Below are 12,495 nucleotides of genomic sequence, written 5' to 3'. Positions count from 1 at the left end.
TTATGAATATGCTTTAGTTAGTCACACCTTGAAAAGTCAGGGCAAGTTTCTTTGGCATTAATTACCTATCGTAAAATTCTGCCTTTAAAAAACTGAAGTGTCTGCTGAAAATTTTGCCTAAAGACATAAATTCTCAATCAGTGAGGTGTGTTTGGGGAAGTACAATGTGGGCTTTGCACTGAAATTCTTTTTGTAACTAAATGTAGCAATAAATTGTATATCTTATATATTATATTTGTATATCATATAATATCAAAAAAGATAACCTTTTTCTATGTCATGCATAGATTAACTCACAAGTACTATATTTAGCTAAAGAAAAGTTCTTGAGGCCCTTTTCCAGAACTTTGCTGTTTAATCACTAAAAATTACTCAGAGTTGAGATGGCAATTATGTGACATTCCTGCCACCATTTCCTTCTACCATGCCCGTGGCAGGGGTTGGCAAAGAATCCTGGTCGGCATGTGTCTAAACAGCTTCTTCAACCCACCAACCAGGAGCCCAGGGCCTATACATCAGATGAATTCTATTTGTCATCCATTATTCAGGTTAATAAGCATGCTTTGTAATTGTGAGCTAATAAAATTGTCCCTTATTATCAGTTCTTGAATATTTACAATGTAAAGTTTTTATTTGATGCTACCTATGACAAGAAGGTTGATTTTTTTTTAAATTATTTTGGCTGCACCACGCCACACGTGAGATCTTAGTTTCCCAACCAGGGATCCAACTCATGCTCCCTGCAGTGGAAGCATGGAGTCTTAACTACTGGACCAACAGGAAAGTCCCAAGAAGGTTGAGTTTATGTATGTTTCAACCCCAGGTGATTTTGGACAGATGTTAGACTCTACTTTGCTGTTTCACTTTGACAATATTCAGAACCTCATTTGTAGAATGTAGAGACCCTTTAGATAAGTTCCTGCATCTGGAAGCACTGCCTGTAAACTGGGGTTGGATTTCCAAAATGAGAAAAGACATACATTTCCAACTGGCTGCCATAGTCACTTGCGGCCTCCAGATTTTGATAACACGGCTACAAATATTTACACTGAAGAACTGTGATTCATAACCAATTATAATATTTTTAATAATAGCATATTAAAATCTTTCTCTCTAACAAAATGTGGAAGGTATTAAGGAGTTTTTCTTTCTTTCTTTCCTGTTTCAAACATACATACATTTTGCATCTCAGAAATTTCTAATGAGGCATGGTGTCTATGGTAGAAATATTAGTCTGGAAATGGAGCATATGCTTGGAATTCTAGGATTTGGGATTTGATAACCCCTCAATCATAACAGTGGTCATGGGTCACGTCTATTAAAATGAAACCTTAGCTGTCATGTTGAGGGAAAATACCAACATGTTTCCTTTACTTTGTTCTCATTAAGCTCCTGTGTTTAATTTTGGTCTCTCATATTCATCTCTCTTTGTCACCTCCTCAAAATTTCAGATTACTCTTGCATTTAATTCTGGGCTTAATGACTGTACCTTCTCACAGGATCAAATACCATCATCCAGAGTTAAAGTTAGGCAGGATGGTAAGTGTTATATCATTAATTTCATAAATATGCAATAGTAAAATTAAGTGTTACCCAGTGCTGTCAGTGTTCAGCAAATTCCTTCATGTATGCTAGAATATATTAACTGACAATGTGCCTGGGATATTAGATATTCACACTTTGTAAGAAGATTTTCCAAAAGTGATTTTGCCCCCTTTGTTTAAGGGTTGTATGGATTGTCAAGATAGGAAATGAGAAAGGGGGATTTTATATCACATCTTAGTGCCCAGACCAGATATGTCACCACTTTCCACTGTCAGTGGAAATGTTCTTAGTGGACTCAGAATCCTTATGACACTTTGATTCTTACATTAATACTGATGAGAGCTGAGGTATAAGCCAGGAACTATTTATTAGTGTCTTAATGCAGATAATATAACCAAAATAATCTCAATATTTAAGCAGTGTTTTAGGAGCTTTAGGCCTACTTGCCTTATTTGGATAATCCTATTTTTTATCTCTTTTGGGAATCTGCAAATTTCCATTGACTGATGTTGATGACATCTCCAGTCTTGCTTATGTCTTTCGGAGTGAAAAGATGGAAACAGTAGCTGGGCCTAAGATGAGAGAGGGGCTGGGAGCAAACAAAGATAGAAAGTACAAAACAAAGAGAGGAAACATTGCTAGTAGAAAGGCTTTTAAGATTTTTAGTACATGTAAGTGTGTTTTACCCCTCCTCCCATCAGTGCTTCCACTTGACTCTGCCTATTCATCCAAAAAAAAAAAAAAAAAAAAAAGAGAATACCCCCAGATGGCACCAAAAATGGCACATGAAACTTACCAGAAATGGCACATGACTTACTTTTTAACTGCTTTCAGAACCCAAGAATAAATGGGTAGGGATAACAGTTAGGGTTCTGAGAATAGACCCTACCCAAAGTCTGGCTCCTGGACTGGGCTTCCCCAGCCTTGGCACAGTTCATATTGGTGCTGGATGATTCTTTGCTGTGGGCTGTCCTGTGCACTGCAGGATACTTAGCTGCATTTCTGGCTTCTAACCCACTCTCACCACTGTGGTGAGATAACCAAAAATGTCCCCCTCCAAGTTGCCAATGTCCTTGGGGAAATCGAGGAGGCAAAATGGCCTTGTGTTGAGAACCACTGTTTTGGGATACTTCACTTTTTCACTCACTGTGCATTTTCCCATCTCTTCTCTTCTCCATCCCTTTACGACTAACACCCTCCCTAGTTTCCTCCCTTTCAACTATTAGGTCTCAGCTGAGTAGGTAGCTCCTCTAGGAAGTTCTCCTTGACTTGGAAGGATTCAGGTGCCTTACCTGTGCCCCAGACCTAGCAGGCATCAATCAGTCTTTACGGCCTCCCACCCAACCCCCATGGGAGTGCTAGGCCCTTTACAGGAACTGAGTCTGCCCTCCAGGTACTTCTGCCCCAAGCATTGTTCCTAACACAGGAGAAAAAGTGCCCACGGGATGGATGCTGAGCAAGCAAAAGTGGAAGACTGAATGACAGGTGTGCTTTGCATATATGGATCCCTATTTTGACCAGGGCAAATGCCAAAGCAATCTTCCCTTTCTTAGTAAAGCCTGAGCCTCTTTCAGAGCTACTTTATAAAATTCGCTCCACAGCAGCATAATGACAAATGTAATTTCTAAGGTGACTGGCTGCTTTATTTGGCTGTTATTTTCCCAAAGAACTCATTTAGGAATTTAGGTTGATAAAAATGTCAGCTCTGCTGGTGCTTTTCACTTCAATATGGCATATTTCCCTGGTCTCCAAACCTTGGGGAAAACGCTCCCCTAGAGAGCCGGAGGAAAGGGAAGCAGGCCTCTCCTTGTGCCAATGTTTCCTGCCCTCTTCTCCAGGCAGTCTGCTTGTAGAGAAAGAGGACTTGGCAGGCAATGAGGCCTTTCCATGGGCATGCGCTGGAGAGTTTCCACCACAATGGCAGGATCACACCTTGTGTCTGGATCCTCTCCTGCTTCATTAAGATTTTTCTGTGCTGTTCCCTCTCATTCTTCTTAGGAAGTGGGCCATTTCAAAAGGAGTGAGATGACTCTAATTTTGTGCTTTCAAAAAGCACACAGGCAAAATTTAGATACATATGGATGCATGGACCCAGCATATGAGCTGCACTGACTCCCAAACACTGCAGAGAATGATGTCTGAGCAGGATGTTCTCTCCCTTTCAAGCCCAGGAGCCTCTCCCTCTCCTTGGCCTTGAAATATCTCAGCAGGAAATGTAGTTTTAGCAAAAGTAAAGGCACACCAGAAGACAGAAATTTAATGTAAACAAGTCATAAAATAGTGAGAAAAAGATTTTTCCTCTTGCTTTGGTATCTCCCCCTACCTTGCCTACTTACCAAAACAACCAAACAAACAAACAAAAAGTAGGTCAAGTAACATACCTTCAGAGGAAGAAAGAAGGCTGAGACAGAATGTTCTCAACACTGTCTTGAGTTGGCATGGTCATCCAGTATCTGTGTCTCTATCTCCCTCCATTTGTCAAAAATACAATGAAACAAGCTAATGAGTGGTTTCCAAATTGAAGGCAATCAAGAATGCCCCTATTTTAAGTAACAAAACCAAGTAACTGAGTACCAAAGGACCACATCCACTCTTGTGATACATGACAAGTTTGTGAATTAGTATGTTTCCCTTAATGATAATTCTTGACATTTATTGAACATATGTTGTGTGCTAAGTCACTGAGCTAAATCAAGAAGTCACTGAGCTAAGAACGTTATAAATATCATCTCATTTCATTACAACAGCCACTTACAATTATCGTCCATCCACAGGACTAGCGGAATAAAATAGTGCACAAATTGCAAGAACCAGGCACATGGAGTTCAACTTGGCTGTTTAATTATTTTTATTTTTTAATTTAACTTTTAATTTTGAGATAATTATGGATTCACTTGTAGTTGTAAGAAAAGAAACTTAGAGATTTGTGATCTGTGTACCCTTTGCCTGATTTACCCCCAATGGAAACATCTTGCAAAATTTGAGTACAGTATCACAACCAGAAAATTGATACTGATGCACAGATTAGAAAATGCCAAATTTGTTTTCCAGAGTGGCTTTACAAGTTTACAGTTCTACTAGCAATGTATGAATGATCTGATTACTCTGCCTCTTCACTGGCATTTGATGTTTATTATTATTTTTAATTTTAGCCATTCTGTTAGGTCTGTAGTGACATCTCATTGTGGTTTTAGTTTTTTTTTTAATTTTTTTTGATGTAGATCATTTTTAAAGACTTCATTGCATTTGTTACAATATTACTTCTTTTTATGTTTTGTTTTTTTGGCCACAAGGCATGTGGGATCTTAGCTCCCCGACCAGGGATCAAATCACCACTCTCTGCATTGGAAGGCGAAATCTTAACCACTGGAAGGCCAGGGAGTCCCTCATTGTGGTTTTAATTTGCCTTTCCCCAGTGGCTAAGCATCTTGAATATCTTTTCTTGTTGTTTAACTATCTTTGTATGTAGCTCTCAATTTTTAAAATTTCTCTATCTCCCTCCATAGATGGATTTTTTAAGTAGATATCCATGTATATGAATAAAGATGTAAGGGGCATCTTGTTATTTGTCATATGGCACTCAGAAAAAGATGAATAAGGTGCAGTCAAAAGAGATTCATGGGAGCCAATATCATATGGTCTTTTTGGATCTTTTGCCATGCACAAAGCTGTAATGTAGGCAGTGGGAAGAATTACTATCTGTCTATATATCTATCTATCTTTCTATCTATCTATCTGTCTATCTCATCTCAAGAACATTTAGGATGTTATTAATAGTAAAGAGAAAGTTCCTGGAGTATCTAGTTTTTGTTTTGTTTTAACTTCAATAAAAATGTGCTTCTAAGTGCTTGTTATCATATACTGATCCATGGTCCAATTTGAAGGTTTGTTTCTTTGTGTTTTTTCTGTAGAGGGAGAGATCACTGTGGGGTAACCCTGCTCTTTCACTGCGTCTGGGTCGTCAGAGAGGTAAGAGCTATAGTCAATAGATCCCAGCAAATAGCATGCTCTCTGGTGAAATCCCCCACTATTTTCCTTTATTTCTAAATAGTTCTATGTTTTTGGTGTTCTGAGTAACCCTCCAATTATCACCTTTAGAGCTAGGTCAGCAATCTTTCTGGTGAGATCATGAGATAAAAATACTTTGATATAAGACAAGTCACAGTGTGACTTCCAGTTGGTTAGTTAACATCTCTGAGTCCACTTTTCTCAACTGTGACTCAGGAATAACACTTCAGATTGTAGTTGTGAGGATTAAATGGTCATGATCATGTACAGTGTTAAGCATAGGTTCTGCTCATGATAATCACCCCCCACACCCTGCCTCCCAATGACATTTCCATTTCTACCTTTTCTTGCCTCTTGCTTCAAGCTCTGCATACTGGGAGCCCTGATTTTCCACTAACAACAGTATTAACTACACCAATTTGGTATAACCAGTCCCTATTGAACTCACTCAGGCACCTGGGGATTAAGATAAGTCTCCTGCTGCCATCACACACCAGCTAAGTTTTTCCCCAAGGGCTCTGAACTTATTGCATCAAGTCACAGGGTAGAGACATTTTACTTTGGAAGACTGGCCTATCTACTCCAACTTTCTTGTTATTTCCCTTAAAAAGCAAAAATTAAAGATTAAAGACTGGGGATTTCTCTGACATATGCTACATCATGGATGAACCTTGTAGATATGCTATTTGAAGTAAGCCAGACATCAAAGGACAGATCCTGTATGATTCCACTCATGTGAGGTACTTAGAGTAGCCAAATTCATAGAGTCAGAAAGTAGAATTATGGTTGTCAGGAGCTGGGGGGAGGAGGGAATGAGGAGTTAGTGCTTAATGGGCACAGAGTTTCAGTTTTCCAAGATGGAAACAATTCTGGAGACAGATGGTGTTGACTTTGTACAAAACTGTGAATGTACATAATGACACTGAATTGTACACTTAAAAACAGTTAAAATCATTAATGTTATGTATATTTTACAGCAATTTAAAAATAAATCAGTAATGTTTTGATTTGTTTTGTTTTAATGGCTACCTACACTTGAATATGTGCAGTGGCAAAGACCTCACTTCAACAGGAAATCCAATTTAATTTTGGATAGCTCTAATTGCCATAAGATTTTCCTTTTGCTGGACTGAAATGTGTTTCTTCTGAACATTAAGCAGTGACCTTAGTGCTTTCCCTTTGAGTTGTGTAAAACATCTTCCACACAATTGTGTTTAAACATCCAAATTTTGGTACTGCATTTTCCCTAAGCCCCTTGTTCTAAATAAACAATCCATTTTCCTTTTCCATTGGCTCTTCATATGGCAGATGTTTCTAGACCTGGCTATTTTATCATTCTTTGCTTAATTGATATTCCTATAAAACAACTATTCCCCAATTTAAAAAAAAAAACAACACAAAAAACAAAAAACATGCTGCTGGGAACTGACCACCATTCACTTGAGGTGAATGTATCCTAACCTTCATGTTTGTGGATACTGTGGTTCTATTAATGCATCCTAATATGGCATCCAACTTTTAAACACTCATGGCAGAGTTTTGTCTCAGTTATAACTGCTATGTGGCCACTTAAAACATTCTCATGTCGTAAGTTGCCTACCTCCAGATGCAGAGCCTATCTGCTGATTCTCAGTTCATTTGTCTATTCCTCCAGCATGGTGGAAAGTCTTCTACTCATGCCAGGTTTGGGGCCCTGGAGACGCCATTCTGATTCCTGTTGTCAAGAGCTCATGGTATTTTGTGAGTTAGGTGGGAGGGGTGATGAGCAGCATGCAACATGAAGCTGATAATTAGCCAGCAGGAGAGATATGCAGTGATAAAATATGGACCAGATGCAGGGGTAGTGTAGGAGATGCAAGTGATGGGTTAGGACAGGAGGAGGCTTAGGGCAGGTTTCCTGGAGGAGAGGTCTGACAAGGGATAGTATTATCTAATATTATAATATTATGTTTGCTTAATCTTCCAGAGGCTGACCCCTGTCTATTTTGAACCTACTTCTTTTACCTTTCCCTCTTAGTGGCATGATCTCACACACTCTGAAAGTGATGACCCAGCTGTGGCTAATTATAGCCAAAACTGAAACTCACTGCGCCATCCTTTTGTCTAATTTAATTTCTGATGCTACATCTTCCACTCTGGCTTTTCTATAAACTTTGTCCAGTGTTGGCCCCTAATCTTCAGGAATAACAAGAAAAATATTGTTTTCATTTGGATATGCTCAGGCACCCAATAGGTGCTCAGGAAAAATGTCTAGGGAATGAGTGAACAAATGACTGAGTGAACAACATGTGTGCTAACTTGTGATCATCTAGGGAGTCATATGTCTCTTAATTTTGATGTCTCAGTCTTGTCCTTAGGGAGCTACTGGGTAAAGTAATAATTGTGACTCTTCACAAAATTAACTCAAAATGGATCATAAACTAAAATGTAAAATAGAAAACTATAAAACTCTTAGAAGATAATAGGAAAAAACCTAGATGACCTTCAGTATAGCAGTAAATTTTTAGATACAATACAATCCATGAAAGAAATCATTCATAAGCTGGATCTCATTAAAATTAAAAACTTCTGCTCTGGGAAAGACAATGTCAAGAGATTGAGAAGACAAGCCACAGACTGGGAGAAGATATTTGCAAAAAACACATCTGATAAAGGACTGTTACTTAACATGTACAAAGAATTCTTAAAACTCAACAGTAAGAAAACAAACAAGCTGATTTAAAAGTAGACTGTTGACCTTTATAAGCATTTCACCAAAGAAGATATACAGATGGCAAATAAGCATATAAAAAAATTCTCCATATCATATGTCAGCAGAGAAATTAATATTAAAACAACAATGAGATACCACTACATACTTATTAGAATGGCCAAAATTTGGAACACTGACAACACAAAATGCTGGCAAGGGTGTGGAGCAACAGGAACTTTCATTCATTGTTGGTGGGATGCAAAATGGTACAGCCACTTTGGAAGACAATTTGGCAGTTTCTTATAAAACTAAACATACTCTTACCATATATTCCAGTAATCACACTCCTTGATAGTTACCCAAAGGAGTTGAACACTTCTTTTTATATAAAAAACTGTACACAGATGTTTATAGTTGCTTTATCCATACGTACCAAAACCTGGAAGCAACCAAGATGTCATTCAGCAGATGAATGGATAAATAAACTGCTGCACATCCAGACAATGAAGTGTTATTCAGTGTTAAAAAGAAATGAGCTATTAAGCAATGAAAAGATGTGGAGGAACTTTAAACGCATATTACTAAGGGAAAGAAGCCTATCCGAAAGGCTGCATACTATATAATTCCAACTATATGGAAAGGGAAAAACTATGGAGACAAAAAGATCATTGGTTGCCAAAGGTTAGGGGTGAAGGAGGAATGAATAAGCATAGCAGAGAAGATTTTAAGGGCAGTGAAAATACTCTGTATGATACTATAATGGTGGATACATTTGTCCAAACCCATAGAATGTACAATACCAAGAGTGAACCCTGATGTGAACTATGAACTCTGGGTGATTATGATCTGTCAATGTAGGTCCATCAATTGTAACAAATGTACCACTCTGGTGGGGGATGTTGATAATGGGGTGGCTATGAATATGTGGGGGGCAGAGGTCATATGGGAGATTGCTGTACCTTCCCCTCAGTTTTGCTGTCAACCTAAAACTTCTTTTAAATAGTCTTAAAAAAATAATAGTAATAATTGTGGGTTCCCAGAGTTTGGAAACCATTGTTGAATTTGAATCTGAATTTTAACCAGAAACTTGAAAGTTTGTGGTGCTCACATTCTGTTAGACAATAAACCAATATTTAATACCTGTTTGTGTCAGGGGATGGCCAGTGCCAAAATAAAAAAAAAAACTGGGTTGGCAGTGGGGTCAGGTGGAGGGACCATGATGACGAAGCTAGCAGTACCTTGCTCCCTGTGATTGGTCAGAGAGCTTCTCTGAAAGGGTCAAGTGAGGAGAGACCTAAGTGAATCTCTGGTCACATGACAGAACAATTTTAGGAAGAACAGTGTATACATTTGTAAAATTTCTTTTAGCTTTTACTGGATTTTTTTAATCATACAAAATTTATAGAATAAGCATCATATTACTTAAAGAAAAATGCAAATGGATAATCAAAAATGAAGAAAAAGAGCCATAAGTGTAGAAAAACATGTTGTCTTGCTATTCATTATAAAGCATCCTGGAATTAAGAGTGATCTTTATCTTCTCTTTATTTTCCAATTTTTCTTTGTTTTTTTGCTTTTATCATGAACAAGAATTATATATTAAAAAAATAAATACATTATACAAAATGAAGTTTCCCTCAACAGAGAAATTTAAACTTCACAAGCTTAGATTTTATGGGATCAGTAAACACAGAGTAGACTAAAGTCAGCCCTCCCTATATGCCAGTGCAGAACCAAGGATATGGAGGGCCCACTATTTTTTTTTTTTTTGCCATTTTATATAACAGACTTGAGCAAACAATGGATTGTGGTGTCTATCAGGGTCGTGGAACATATTTCCCATGGATACTGAGGGACAGCTGTGTATGGCAGAGTCAGCTTGCTGTGACAGAGCCGGCCTAAGTTTTGTCAGGTTTCTCTGGAAACCTCTTAATCTTTAACCAAGCCCTGACAAAGTGTAAAATGTAATAGGGAACTGAGGAATGGTCAGCTAGCCATCCAAAGCTAACAGAAATCCTGAATAGAGAGAAAGAGAGAGAGATAGGGCAAGAGGTTGGGGGGGTGGGGAGAGAGAGAGAGAAACAGAGAAACAGAAACACAGAGACAGGGAGGGAGGAGTGGGGAATCATTTCACTGCTTTCAGGTTAAGTGAAGCAGGACACCAAACCCCTTGCATTCTGGAGCCATTCTCTCAAAACCCATTCACAGGTTTACCTGCGATATAGACAGTGAGGATAAAACAATTCTCTTAAGTGTTCTTCGCTGAGGTGAGTTTTATAGCTTAGTTGGGAATTGCCCAGAGAACACAGACACTCGGTTTCTAAGCCTAATAGCATGTGGGAAGAAGTGTTGGTAGCCTTGAAGGAGAATCTTTTCTCTTGACATTTTCTGAGCACCTCTGAACACTCAAGGGCTGCTTAGAGCTCAGATAAAAATCTGCTCTTTGAGATATTTATCTGCACTAGTTTTAATCTAAATCTTTCACACCACCCATCCCTGCAGAGGGGTCATAAGCCTTCATTGAGTTCTTTTTAGCCATTGGGCTGCTCTTTGATTATTCTGGAATTTTACAGCTAGAGTAAATTTCATTTCATATTTTGTTTGAAAATAACAAAAAAATAGATATTGGATTTTTTTCTTTCTTTTGGGCTTTTGGCTCCTCAATAAACCTTTATATTTTTTCCTGTGCACTGAGATCCTCCAAGTTAATGCACACACTCAGAAATTTTAAGTATAAGCAACAACATGTCAATGATCCTTAGGGGTGTTTTTAAAGAATCATTTAGTAGATGAAATCCTCCTTTTGGTTCTAATGGATCAATACTCATACGACCCTCTTGCATGGGAGCTGATTTTCCTCAGGATTCAAGTAAACTGCTTTCCTTTGGAGACTTTGAATATTTGAATGTAGAACACTGGCTCCTCGCCTGGTTCTAGTTGTTGGGCTTGTGGGATATTGTAAAACACATAATGATACTCTGTATGGAGAAAGACAGGATATGGCTTTTCCATACCTTCAGCAAGTGGCACTTAAAGTTTTGTAGATGGAGCTGGAGCCAGGGTGTCTAGAACACCAAGCTTTCTGACGGTCTAGCTTTTAAGTGCAGCATTTGGCGTTTCATAGTTGGTGACCCTTGGGGCTTGTCCACTAACAGCATCCTCTGATATTGGTGCTATATGTTAGGACTGTCACAGGAAGTCTAAATTAAATGGCAAGTGCCCTCATGCCTTAGATCGTCTTTGGAATATCTGCGCAGAGATGGGCCCTCCCTGAAGGAGGAAGAAAAAACTCCCTTGGGGAGCCAGAAGTCAATAAAGTGCAGTACCAAATTGACTGTATCCATAGAAAGGCATTGGCTGCATAAGGTATCAATTAGAGTTTTATTAATAGGTGCAGTTTGGAAGCTTAGATTGACATTGATTTTAATGAGGAATTTATCAATCAAAAATTAGCCCATAGTCATTTACTATTGATTCCAAAGTAGGGATCTTTAGTGAATTATAACAGCAAACTGGCTTTGGTATCTTAAAGGAAAGTTAGTGTCTTTTAGAGAAAAATTATTGTTTTGGCTTTTGAAATTTTATATTCATGTGCTTTATTCTTTTACTCTTTTTTTTTTTTTTTGCTCATATATTCAAGAGAATGAGAGAGTGGACAGGAAAACATCTGGAAGAATCACATCATTCCTAGTGTTGATGTCAATATGATGTCATAAATATATAACATGAATCTACTTACCGTACTATGTGATATACAGTTCCCTCAGAGACTTATGGGGAAATGATTTTCCATAAATGACTTATCATTTAAAGCATAAGGGAACTTAATATGTAAAGAAACCCCATGAGAGGGCTTCCCTGGTGGCACAGTGGTTGAGAGTCCGCCTGCCGATCCAGGGGACACGGGTTCATGCCCCGGTCCGGGAAGATCCCACATGCCGCGGAGCGGCTGGGCCCATGAGCCATGGCCGCTGAGCCTGAGAGTCCGGAGCCTGTGCTCCGCAACGGGAGAGGCCACAGGCCACAACAGTGAGAGGCCTGCGTCCCGCAAAAAAAAAAAAAAAGAAAAAAGAAACCCCGTGAGGAATCTACGTGCAAAGTGAAGGACTTGCTTGCAATGTGAAACATCTCCTGCTTTACAATCCGCAGTCTTGAAAATTGCAATTCTAGATCTAAAGATTTCTACCCAAATGGTTTACACCAGTTCCCTAATGCATGTACAGTTGCTTCTCTGTCATACCCACCTGTGT

The sequence above is a fragment of the Leucopleurus acutus genome, assembly GCF_964270905.1.
Source record: "Leucopleurus acutus genome assembly, chromosome: 1".
NCBI lineage: Eukaryota > Metazoa > Chordata > Mammalia > Artiodactyla > Delphinidae > Leucopleurus > Leucopleurus acutus.
This window is presented reverse-complemented; position numbering follows the sequence as displayed.